Below are 13,762 nucleotides of genomic sequence, written 5' to 3' on the forward strand. Positions count from 1 at the left end.
AAATAAAAATAAATAAATAAATAAATAAATAAAACGGGAGAAGAGCAAGTTCTTGACCAAGCAGCGCTGGAAAGCTCCAGGGGAAGCCGAGGGATTTACTGTATATAGAACCAGAGGGTACCCCTCCTATTTTTTCTTCCTTTTTTCAGTACAACTCATTTTTTATATCAGACTGTGAAAGAAAATGAGGAAGACACAAAGAAATGGAAAAATATTCCATGCTCATGGCTTGGAAGAAGTAATATTGTGAAAATGTTAATGCTACCCAGGGCAATTTACACATTAAATGCAATCTCTATCAAAATACCATGGACTTTCTTCACAGAGCTGGAACAAATCATCTTAAGATTTGTGTGTAATCAGAAAAGACCCCGAAAAGCTAGGGGAACATTGAAAAAGAAAACCAGAGTCAGGGGCATCACAATGCCGGATTTCAAGTCGTACTACAAAGCTGTGATCACCAAGACAGTGTGGCACTGGCACAAAAACAGACACATAGATCAATGGAACAGAATAGAGAACCCAGAAATGGGCCTTCAACTCTATGGTCAACTAATATTCGACAAAGCGGAAAGACTATCCACTGGAAAGAGGACAGTCTCTTCAACAAATGGGTGCTCTTTTTGTGTCCGATTCTTTGGTTCCACATTGTAAATGTGTGATTGATCCATGTAGTTCACTGCATACTACATGGTATAGTATATACTATTATTTTGTCATTTTTCCATTCTGTTGTTAATGGAGATTTAGACTGTGTTCAGTTGGGGTTGTTGCAAATAATGTGGCTCTGAATATTCTTGCTACACATATGCAAACAAATCTGTTGATATAAACCTACAGGTAAGGTTTCTGTGTCACAGGGCAGGTATATGTTCACCTGTAGTAGATAATGCCAAGCTCTTCTTCAAAGTGTTCACATGAAAATATCCTTTCACAAGCAGTATGCGGGAGTTCCTATTGCTCCACATTCTTCACAAACACTTGGTTTTGCCAGCTTCTTAATTTTACCTCTTTGGAAGAGTATGTGGTAGTAACTTATCGTTTTAATTTACATTTTTCTAATTACAAATGAAATAGAGTACCTTTTAATATGCTCATTGACCATGTGGAGATCCAGTGAAGTACCTGTTCAAGTCTCTTGCTCAATTTCTCATCTTTATCCTAAATTCTGGATTTTGCCATTTATCTATTTCCACATATTAAGGATAGTTTTTTTATTAAATATTTTTATTTATTTATTCATGACAGAGGCAGAGACACAGGCAGAGACAGAAGCAGGCTCCCTGCAGGGAGCCCAATGTGGAACTTGATCCCCAGAATCATGCCCTGAGCCAAAGGCAAACGCTCAACTGCTGAGCCACCCAGATGTCCCAAGGATGTTTTTTTTTTCAAAGATTTTATTTTTAAGTAATCTCTACACCCAGCATGGGGCTTGAACTTACAACTCCTAGATCAAGAATTGCATGCTCCACCAACTGAGCCAGCCAGGTGCCCCAAGGATAGTTATTTAAAGCCTTCATATAGGGATCCCTGGGTGGCTCAGTGGTTTAGCACCTGCCTTTGGTCCAGGGTGTGACCCCTGGGTCCCAGGATCGAGTCCCACATCGGGCTCCCTGCATGGAGCCTGCTTCTCCCTCTGCCTGTGTCTCTGCCTCTCTCTCTGTATGTCTCTCATTAATAAATAAAATCTTTTAAAAAATAAATAAAGCCTTCATATAATTCCATTATATAAAGTACTTGTGGGCCTGTTTCTATTGTCTGTTGCTTTTCTTGGTTTTTGTTCACAATATTTTGTTTTCTTTTATATGTGGTTTTGAATGAGTGGTAAACAATTACAAAAGATAATTTGAGACCTAGCATGAAGTTTCCCTGACAAGAGATCCTTCTTGTATTATCTTAATCCAATTTCAGGGACTGAGATTATTGGAAGCTGGGCTTCAAATCTTGCATAGGTCAGTCTATTTCTAGTTTTCTGTTATTCTGGATGTAGCCTTTTGGATTGCCAACTAAGAGTTTTGGGTGGAGTTGCCAGGCCCTGGACGGCAGTTTTTAATTCCCTTGTCCCTTGAAGCTATTAAAGCACTGCTTGGCTTCTCCGACATTCAGCAGTATCTTCTTCTGGAATCAACAAAAGCCTTATAGGAAAAACTGACCCCAAATGCCAGACTCACCTCTCTGAGTTTCTAATTTTTCTTGACCCTTTAGATCTTGACTTCCGAAATTCTTCATTGCTTTGAAGCAAGAATATTTTACACACACACTTCATAATTTTCCTCAACAGGAGGAATGTTCTAGTTTTCATCATTCCCAGAATAGAAATCCTGCTTAAAACTTTTTTTAAAAAAATTACCTCAAATAGTCCTCATAGTAATGATTTTCTCATCATCACACAGCTTAAAAAAAAAAAAGTAGGAGAGACAAGAGTAACCTGGTCTCTCTGATTCCAGAGTATAAATAACAAAGCAAATGGCAATGTAGTGGCCTGTGTGGTATGTGATTAGAACTGACTAGTTTTATTAGTTTCATTCCATCTCTAAACATTTATTGTTAATTCAAGTATCACAGGAGAAAAGACAAAAATCTCTTTGAGTTACATATTTGAGAAAAAATGCATCAAGATAAGGGTGCTAATATCTATAAATCTCGGAAGAAATAAGTCCAGGTAGCAATTCTACACAGTGGAGAATGCATTTGTCCCACCTTTCCATTCTCATTACCATTACCTTAGTTGAGACTATAATTGTCACTTATTTGTATCTCTCCCTGTAAGTTTTATTCTGCAACAGAAGATAAGGATGACCAGCCTTCCTAAAGCACTAATGACATCACCACTCTGCTTTAAAACCTTCAGACAGGCTCTACTATTTCCCTTGACCCCACATCTCCTCCAACTAACGCCCATTTCTCTGCTCCTCTTCACAGTAATGTGCCTCAAAACAGTTGTCTCTATACTAGCTACCTTCATTTCCTTACTTCCCATTCTCTTATACCTATTCCATCCTAGCTTCTGCTCCTGAATATTAAAAAAAATTCTGCTTATTTTTAGGTCACCAGTGATCTCCATGTTGCCAAATTTAATGTACTATCTTCCTCCCTCATCTTAGTTGCAGCAGCATTCCACATGGTCGTCCACTGCCTGTTTGTAGAAACACTATACTAGACTCCTCTTCTGGCTTCTCTTCCTCTCCTCAACATCTAAATGTTGGTGTCTCAAGTCTTGGTTGTAAGAAATAGCTATCTATATTCTCTCCCTATATGATTTCATCTAGTCCTAGCTTGAAATATTACCTAAATACTATTTTCCAAATTCACATCAACCAGACCATTTCTGAACTTTAGCTTCATCTAGCTAAAATTTTATTTGATATTTCCAGTTAGATACCTCAAGTTCAACATCAAAAGCAAAACGTTGATTGTCACACTACTCAATCCCTCTCCAGTTTTCATCTCAGGAAATGCACCTTTGCCTTTCTACCACTATCATCCTATGCAAACTACCATCATTTCTTGCCTAGACTATACCACCTGCTTCCTGACAGGTATTCCTGCTTTTATCTTTGCATTTCTATAATAAAGTTTCCACAGAGCAGCCAGAATAAATCTTTCTACACACCCAAACTGTTTACATGTAGTATGAAGAATAGAAATTGTAAGACATCCCTAGCATCACAAGTATTTGTGCATATCTGTCTTACTCTTCCTGAAAGATGGCTAACTTATAAAACTTGAAAGACTCCATTGTGCCTTGCATATTACTAAATATATACTAAGTCATGGATCTGCAAACATTTTCTGTAAAGGGTTGTTTTTTAGACTTTATAGGCAGTGTAGTCTTATCATAAATACTCATCTCTGCCATTGCAGTGTAAAAGCAGCCATGAACGAGAAATAAATACATGTGGTTAAGTTCCAATAAAACCTTATTTACAAAAGCAGGTGGCAGGTTCAGCTTGACCAATGGGCCAAACTTTGCTGAGCCTTGTCCTAAGTTTCATCCTAACAACATCAAACAGAAATGCATATTGTGGTAGACATGAAAGCACACCCCTCAGATCTCCCTTCTAGAGAGAATCTGCCTCAAGGAGTGCAATTATCTGACAGGTTCCAGGCACAGGTTCCTTTACAACCTGCTGTTTTTGAATTGAAGCCATGTGTTCCCAGGCAGTTTTCAGCCTATGACTGAGCATGTTATGGCCAGCCTAAAATCATCTTTGCAGAGTTCTCCATTCAGCTGGCCAAGATTTTTTCAAAGCTGCACTGTGATCTGAGACTTCCTCCCCAATCCTCCTTCCTTCCCTTTTTGCTTTCACAGGTGTCAGATCTGCATCATAGTTTAAACAAGTGATGTAATGGCACCAGTAGTAGCAATGGTGGTGGTGCAAAGTGGTCAAATTCTGCAGGTAGAGCCATCAGAGTTCTCAGATAAATTGAGTATAAGTTGTAAGCTAAAGAAAGATTTCAGGGACGATGTCATAGATGATTCTATCTAGTATATCTTTGTTTTCTAGTTCATTCATTTCTGCTATTTTTATTATTACTTGCCTTCTATTCTCTTTAGTTTTATTTTGTTGTTCTAGCTCTGAATTCTTTTTTTGTCTTTTTCTCTTATTTTATTGAAGTTGACATACATTAGTTTCAGGTATACAATATAACGATTCAGCAATTCTTTACATTACTCAGTGCTCATCAAGATAGGGGGTTCTCTTGATAGCCTTTATATATTTCACCCATCCCCCTGCCCACCTCCCTGAAAACTTTTGCACAAAACCATCAACAAAACAAAAAGGCAATTACTGAATGGGAGAAGATATTTGCAAATGATATCTCCAATAAGGGGTTAAAACCCAAAATATATAAAGAAATTGTACAACAAAAAAAATTCTAATAAAAAATGGGCAGAGAACCTGAATAGATGTTTTTCCAAAGAAGACATAACAGATGACCTAAATGCACATGAAAGATGCTCAACATCACTAGCCATCAGGGAAATGCAAACCAAAACCACAACGAGATAATCACATTAATATCTGTCAGAATGGGTAAAATCAAAAACGAGAAATAAGTGTTGGCAAGGATGTTGAGAAAAAGGAACTCTCATGCACTGTTACTAGGAATGCAAATGATGTAGTCACTATGGAAAACAGTATGATAATTCCTCAAAAAATTAAAAATAGAATTACCATATGACCCAGTAATTCCACTACTGTATATTTGCCCAAAGGAAACAAATAAATGAATCCAAAAAGATATATGCACCCTTATGTTTATTGCAGCATTATTTACAATAACCAAGATATTGAAGCAACCCAAGTGTCCATTGATAGATGAATGGATAAAGAAAAATTGGTATTACTCTACCATAAAAAAAGAATGGGATCCAGCCATTTGCAACAACATTGATGGACCTAGAGGATATAATGCTAAGTAAAGTAAGTCTGGGGATCCCTGGGTGGCTCAGCGGTTTAGCGCCTGCCTTCGGCCCACGGCGTGATCCCGGGGTCCCGGGATTGAGTCCCACATCGGGCTCCCTGCGTGGAGCCTGCTTCTCCCTCTGCCTCTCTCTCTGTCTCTCTCTCTCTGTCTCTCATGAGTAAATAAATAAATAAATAAAATCTTTAAAAATAAAAAATAAGTCTGAGAAAGACAAATACCATATGATTTTACTCATATGTGGAATTTCAGAAACAAAACAATGAAAAAAAGACAAAAAGATTCTCTCTGAATTCTTAACTTATACACTTGAATTGATTTTTAAGCTATCCTTCTTTTGTAATATAAGCATTTGAAGCTATAAATTTCCATGAGTAATAATTACCTGCATACCATAAGTTTTGTTACATAGTATTTTCATTATTCAGTGTGTAAGTATTTTTTAATTTCAGTTTTTCTTCATTTACCTGTGAGTTGCTTTGAAGTGCATTTCAGTCTTCCAAAGACATGGGTTTTTTTGTAATTACTTTTTATTTTATTTTATTTTGTAATTACTTTTTAAATAGACTTCTAATTTCTCTGCATTGTGGTCGGAAAAAATGGCCTGTAAGATATTTTTTTAAATGTGTTCAGATAGGTTTTTAGGCCTGGCATGTGGTCAAATTTCTTTTTTTTTTTTTTTTTTTTTGGTCAAATTTCATATAAATATTGTGTTGACTTACTGAGAATTCTGTGATAATTGTACCTAGTGTTCTATATATTCAATTAGGTTAATTATGTTTTTAAAATCTATATTCTTATTGAATTTTTATCTGCCTGATCTCAAAAATACAGCGAAAATTGTTTAAAATTCCCACATGATGTGGATTTGTCAATTTCTCCCTGTAGTACTGTAAATTTTGCCTTACGTATTTTGAAGCTGTTGTTAGGGCATATTCAAGTTTAGAATTGCATTATTTGGGACACCTGGGTGGCTCAGCCATTGAGCCCCTGCCTTCAGCTCGGGGCATGATCCTGGCGTCCCTGAATGGAGTCCCCACATCGGGCTCCCTGCATGGAGCCTGCTTCTCTCTCTGCCTGTGTCTCTGCCTCTCTCTTTGTGTCTCTCATGAATAAATAAATACTTTTTTTTAAAAAGAATTGCATTATTCTTCTGATGGCTTGGAATTTTTATGATAATATAGTTATAATCTTCTTTATTTGTAATAATGATATTTGCCCTCCAGTGTATTTTGTTTGATATTAAGATGATTATGCCACCTTTCTTTTGGTTAGTGTTTGCCTGATCTATCTCCACTGTTTGACTTTCAACTTTTATGGGTTTTCATATCATAGAGGTGTTTCTTACACAGAACACTTGATAAAAAAAGAAACCTAGTCATACATTTGTTCATCTTTTAACAGTAGTTGTTTTACATTTGTTGTACTTTTAAAAAATATATTTGAGTTTTTTTCAGCCATATTGTGCCTTCCATTTCTCCTACTTTCTGTGTCTTCTTTCTTGCCTTCTTTTGAATTAGATTCTTTTTTCTGACACCATTTTTCCCTTTACAGATTTGTAAGTTATGGCCTCTAAGTTTGTTTTTAAAATTGAAGTTCAAACTTAAATTCTATACAAACTCCATAGACTATTTGACTACAGTCATCTCCTGATAACCTAAATGCTAATTTTAAAGCATTTTGTTGAGATATAACATACCTCAAAACATGGCACATTGGTGAATGGCTCACTGGATTTCTACAAATTTAATACATTACTTAACCAACCCGCAACCCTAACAAGAAACAGAATATTACCAGTGCCCCAGAAGGCCCCTTCAAATACCCTTCTAGTCATTATAGACACTCCAGACCCATAAGAGTAAGCGCTATCCTAGTCCTAGCAACATACATTAGTTTCACGTGTATTTTTTTACAACATATAGAATATACTTTTTTGTATTTGGTTTATTTTGCTTGACATCATGTTTGTGAAATCCATCCATACCATTGGGTGTACTTACGGATCATTTATGATTAAATTGCATGGTATTTCATTAGGTGAATATGCCCCAATTTGTTTTTTGTTGTTGTTGTTGTTTTAATTTATTTTTTATTGGTGTTCAATTTACTAACATACAGAATAACCCCCAGTGCCCGTCACCAATTCACTCACACCCCCCGCCCTTCTCCCCTTCCACCACCACTAGTTCGTTTCCCAGAGTTAGCAGTCTTTACGTTCTGTCTCCCTTTCTGATATTTCCCACACATTTCTTCTCCCTTCCCTTATATTCCCTTTCACTATTATTTATATTCCCCAAATGAATGAGAACATATAATGTTTGTCCTTTACCGACTGACTTACTTCACTCAGCATAATACCCTCCAGTTCCATCCACGTTGAAGCAAATGGTGGGTATTTGTCATTTCTAATAGCTGAGTAATATTCCATTGTATACATAAACCACATCTTCTTTATCCATTCATCTTTCGTTGGACACCGAGGCTCCTTCCACAGTTTGGCTATCGTGGCCATTGCTGCTAGAAACATCGGGGTGCAGGTGTCCCGGCGTTTCATTGCATTTGTATCTTTGGGGTAAATCCCCAACAGTGCAATTGCTGGGTCATAGGGCAGGTCTATTTTTAACTCTTTGAGGAACCTCCACACAGTTTTCCAGAGTGGCTGCACCAGTTCACATTCCCACCAACAGTGTAAGAGGGTTCCCTTTTCTCCGCATCCTCTCCAACATTTGTGGTTTCCTGCCTTGTTAATTTTCCCCATCTTCACTGGTGTGAGGTGGTATCTCATTGTGGTTTTGATTTGTATTTCCCTGATGGCAAGGGATGCAGAGCATTTTCTCATATGCATGTTGGCCATGTCTATGGCTTCCTCTGTGAGATTTCTGTTCATATCTTTTGCCCATTTCATGATTGGATTGTTTGTTTCTTTGGTGTTGAGTTTAATAAGTTCTTTATAGATCTTGGAAACTAGCCCTTTATCTGATATGTCATTTGCAAATATCTTCTCCCATTCTGTAGGTTGTCTTTTAGTTTTGTTGACTGTATCCTTTGCTGTGCAAAAGCTTCTTATCTTGATGAAGTCCCAATAGTTCATTTTTGCTTTTGTTTATTTTGCCTTCGTGGATGTATCTTGCAAGAAGTTACTATGGCCGAGTTCAAAAAGGGTGTTGCCTGTGTTCTCTAGGATTTTGATGGAATCTTGTCTCACATTTAGATCTTTCATCCATTTTGAGTTTATCTCTGTGTATGGTGAAAGAGAGTGGTCTAGTTTCATTCTTCTGCATGTGGATGTCCAATTTTCCCAGCACCATCTATTGAAGAGACTGTCTTTCTTCCAATGGATAGTCTTTCCTCCTTTATCGAATATTAGTTGCCCATAAAGTTCAGGGTCCACTTCTGGATTCTCTATTCTGTTCCACTGATCTATGTGTCTGTTTTTGTGCCAGTACCACACTGTCTTGATGACCACAGCTTTGTAGTACAACCTGAAATCTGGCATTGTGATGCCCCCAGATATGGTTTTCTTTTTTAAAATTCCCCTGGCTATTCGGGGTCTTTTCTGATTCCACACAAATCTTAAAATAATTTGTTCTAACTCTCTGAAGAAAGTCCATGGTATTTTGATAGGGATTGCATTAAACATGTACATTGCCCTGGGTAACATTGACATTTTCACAATATTAATTCTGCCAATCCATGAGCATGGAATATTTTTCCATCTCTTTGTGTCTTCCTCAATTTCTTTCAGAAGTGTTCTATAGTTTTGAGGGTATAGATCCTTTACCTCTTTGGTTTGGTTTATTCCTAGGTATCTTATGCTTTTGGGTGCAATTGTAAATGGGATTGACTACTTAATTTCTCTTTCTTCAGTCTCATTGTTAGTGTATAGAAATGCCATTGAATTCTGGGCATTGATTTTGTATCCTGCCACGCTACCGAATTGCTGTATGAGTTCTAGCAATCTTGGGGTGGAGACTTTTGGGTTTTCTATGTAGAGTATCATGTCATCGGCCAAGAGGGAGAGTTTGACTTCTTCTTTGCCAATTTGAATGCCTTTAATGTCTTTTTGTTGTCTGATTGCTGAGGCTAGGACTTCCAGTACTATGTTGAACAGCAGTGGTGAGAGTGGACATCCCTGTCTTGTTCCTGATCTTAGGGGAAAGGCTCCCAGTGCTTCCCCATTGAGAATGATATTTACTGTGGGCTTTTCATAGATGGCTTTTAAGATGTCGAGGAATGTTCCCTCTATCCCTACACTCTGAAGAGTTTTGATCAGGAATGGATGCTGTATTTTGTCAAATGCTTTCTCTGCATCCAATGAGAGGATCATATGGTTCTTGGTTTTTCTCTTGCTGATATGATGAATCACATTGATTGTTTTACGGGTGTTGAACCAGCCTTGTGTCCCAGGGATAAATCCTACTTGGTCATGGTGAATAATTTTCTTAATGTACTGTTGGATCCTATTGGCCAGTATCTTGTTGAGAATTTTTGCATCCATGTTCATCAGGGATATTGGTCTGTAATTCTCCTTTTTGGTGGGGTCTTTGTCTGGTTTTGGAATTAAGGTGATGCTGGCCTCATAGAACGAATTTGGAAGTACTCCATCTCTTTCTATCTTTCCAAACAGCTTTAGGAGAATAGGTATGGTTTCTTCTTTAAACGTTTGATAAAATTCCCCTGGGAAGCCATCTGGCCCTGGACTCTTGTGTCTTGGGAGGTTTTTGATGACTGCTTCAATTTCCTCCCTGGTTATTGGCCTGTTAAGGTTTTCTATTTCTTCCTGCTCCAGTTTTGGTAGTTTGTGGTTTTCCAGAAATGCGTCCATTTCTCCTAGATTGCCTAATTTATTGGCATATAGCTGTTCATAATATGTTTTTAAAATCGTTTGTATTTCCTTGGTGTTGGTAGTGATCTCTCCTTTCTCATTCATGATTTTATTAATTTGAGTCTTCTCTCTCTTCTTTTTAATAAGGCTGGCTAATGGTTTATCTATCTTATTAATTCTTTCAAAGAACCAACTCCTGGTTCTGTTGATCTGTTCCACAGTTCTTCTGGTCTCGATTTCGTTGAGTTCTGCTCGAATCTTTATTAACTCCCTTCTTCTCTTGGGTGTAGGATCTATTTGCTGTTTTTTCTCTAGCTCCTTTATGTGTAAGGTTAGCTTTTGTATTTGAGTTCTTTCCAGTTTTTGAATGGATGCTTGTATTGCAATGTATTTCCCCCTTAGGACTGCTTTTGCTGCATCCCAAAGATTTTGGATGGTTGTATCTTCATTCTCATTAGTTTCCATGAATGTTTTTAATTCTTCCTTAATTTCCTGGTTGACCCTTTCTTTCATCTTTTAGCAGGATGGTCCTTAACCTCCACGTGTTTGAGGTCCTTCCAAACTTCTTGTTGTGATTTAGTTCTAATTTCAAGGCTTTCAAGGTCTGAGAATATGCAGGGGACGATCCCAATCATTTGGTATCGGTTCAGACCCGATTTGTGACCCAATATGTGGTCTATTCTGGAGAAAGTTCCATGTGCACTTGAGAAGAATGTGTATTCCGTTGAGTTTGGATGTAAAGTTCTGTAGATATCTGTGAAATCCATCTGGTCCAGTGTATCATTTAAAGCTCTCGTTTCTTTGGAGATGTTGTGCTTAGAAGACCTATCGAGTATAGAAAGAGCTAGATTGAAGTCACCAAGTATAAGTGTATTATTATCTAAGTATTTCTTCACTTTGGTTAATAATTGATTTATATATTTGGCAGCTCCCACATTCGGGGCATATATATTGAGGATTGTTAAGTCCTCTTGTTGAATAGATCCTTTAAGTATGATATAGTGTCCCTCTTCATCTCTCACTACAGTCTTTGGGTTAAATTATAGTTTATCTGATATAAGGATGGCTACCCCTGCTTTCTTTTGAGGACCATTAGAATGGTAAATGGTTCTCCAACCTTTTATTTTCAGGCTGTAGGTGTCCTTCTGTCTAAAATGAGTCTCTTGTAGACAGCAAATAGATGGGTCCTGCTTTTTTATCCAGTCTGAAACCCTGCGCCTTTTGATGGGGTCATTAAGCCCGTTCACATTCAGAGTTACTATTGAGAGATATGAGTTTAGTGTCATCATGATATCTATTCAGTCCTTGTTTTTGTGGACTGTTCCACTGAACTTCTTCTTAAAGGGGAATTTTAAGAGTCCCCCTTAAAATTTCTTGCAGAGCTGGTTTGGAGGTCACATATTCTTTTAGTTGCTGCCTGTCTTGGAAGATCTTTATCTCTCCTTCCATTTTGAATGAGAGCCTTGCTGGATAAAGTATTCTTGGTTGCATGTTCTTCTCATTTAGGACCCTGAATATATCCTGCCAGCCCTTTCTGGCCTGCCAGGTCTCTGTGGAGAGGTCTGCTGTTACCCTAACACTCCTCCCCATAAAAGTCAGGGATTTCTTGTCTCTTGCTGCTTTAAGGATCTTCTCTTTATCTTTGGAATTTGCAAGCTTCACTATTAAATGTCGAGGTGTTGAACGGTTTTTATTGATTTTAGTGGGGGATCTCTCTATTTCCTGGATCTGAATGCCTGTTTCCCTTCCCAGATTAGGAAAGTTTTCAGCTAGAATTTGTTCAAATACATATTCTGGCCCTCTGTCCCTTTCGGCGCCCTCGGGAACCCCAATTAAACGTAGGTTTTTCTTCCTCAGGCTGTCGTTTATTTCCCTTATTCTATCTTCATGGTCTTTTAATTGTTTGTCTCTTTTTTCCTCAGTTTCCCTCTTTGCTATCAACTTGTCTTCTATGTCACTCACTCGTTCTTCCACCTCGTTAACCCTCGTCGTTAGGACTTCTAGTTTGGATTGCATCTCATTCAATTGATTTTTAATTTCTGCCTGATTAGCTCTAAATTCTGCAGTCATGAAGTCTCTTGAGTCCTTTATGCTTTTTTCTAGAGCCACCAGTAGCTGTATAATAGTGCTTCTGAATTGGCTTTCTGACACTGAATTGTAATCCAGATTTTGTAACTCTGTGGGAGAGAGGACTGTTTCTGATTCTTTCTTTTGAGGTGAGGTTTTCCTTCTAGTCATTTTGCTCAGTGCAGAGTGGCCAAAAGCAAGTTGTACTGGGAAAAGGAGAAAAAGAGAGGAGAGAAAGAAGGAAAGAAAAGAGAAAGAGAAAAAAAAGGAAGAAAAAAACGAAAAAAAAAGAAGAAAAAGAGAAAGAAAAAGAAAGAAAGGAGAAAAATGGGGGGTGGGGAAGGAAACAAATCAAAAAGCAAAACAAAAAAAAAAAAGAAAAAAAAAAGAACCACGGGGGAGTATCTTCTGATTCTGTGTACTTTAAGTCCCTTGGCTTCCCCTGGAAGTTGTCAGTCCGTCTAGCTGGTCTTCTGGGGGAGGAGCCTGTTGTGCTGATTTTCAGGTGTTAGCAGTTGGGGGAGCTGCTCTGCCCCTGCCTGGTGCAGGGCTCAGTGCGGGTTGTTTACCCCGTGAGTCCCCAGGAGCAACAGCCCCAGTGGCGGGGCCAGCTCTGGAAACCTGGATTCAGCCCCCGCAGAAACTCCGGAGCTCTCCGTCTGCAGGGCCTGGAGGCTCCGGGGTGGGCGGCTGATCTGCTCAGCTGGGGCAGGAGCGTCCTCGCTGTCCTGGGCCCTCCAGGCCTCTGCCTGTCCCGGGGGGAGGGAGGCCGGATCCTGGGCTGTGTCCCGGCGCCCTGTGCTCCGGAGCCTGCGCTGTTGGATTCGCGTTCCCGGGCCGCCGCGCAGCCCCCTCCGCGGAGCCGCCGCCCGAGCCCCTCCGAGCTGCTCCTGGAACCACGCAGCCCCCTCCGCACGGAGCCTCTTCCTCTGCCCGAGCCCCTCCGAGCTGCTCCGGGTCCCGCGGTGCGCGCTGCAGCCCTTAGGGAGCTCGGCGCACTCTCCTGGGCGCGCAGTTGCTGTTACTGTCCCGGGGAGCCCGAGGGCACCCCCGCCCTCCTGGGTCCTGCTCCAACTCCCTGCGAGCCCCTTTCCGCCCGGGAAGGTCGGTGCAGCTCCTGCTTCTCCGGGACGGGGCTCCCCTGTCCTGGGGACACTCGCCCCGGCCTCAGCCCGGCTCCTCGCGGGGCCCCTCCCCCTTGGAGGCCTTTGTTTCTTTATTTCTTTTTTCCCGTCTTCCTACCTTGATAGAAGTGCGAACTCTTCTCACTGTAGCATTCCAGGTGTTCTCTCTTTAATTCTCAGGCCGAATTCATAGATTTTCAGGATAATTTGAAGGTTTTCTAGGTATTTTGGTGGAGACAGGTGATTTGGAGACCCTACTCTTCCGCCATCTTGTCCCTCCCTCCCCGAATATGCCCCAATTTGTTTATCCATT

The sequence above is a fragment of the Canis aureus genome, chromosome X (genome assembly GCF_053574225.1).
Source record: "Canis aureus isolate CA01 chromosome X, VMU_Caureus_v.1.0, whole genome shotgun sequence".
Taxonomy (NCBI): Eukaryota; Metazoa; Chordata; class Mammalia; order Carnivora; family Canidae; genus Canis; species Canis aureus.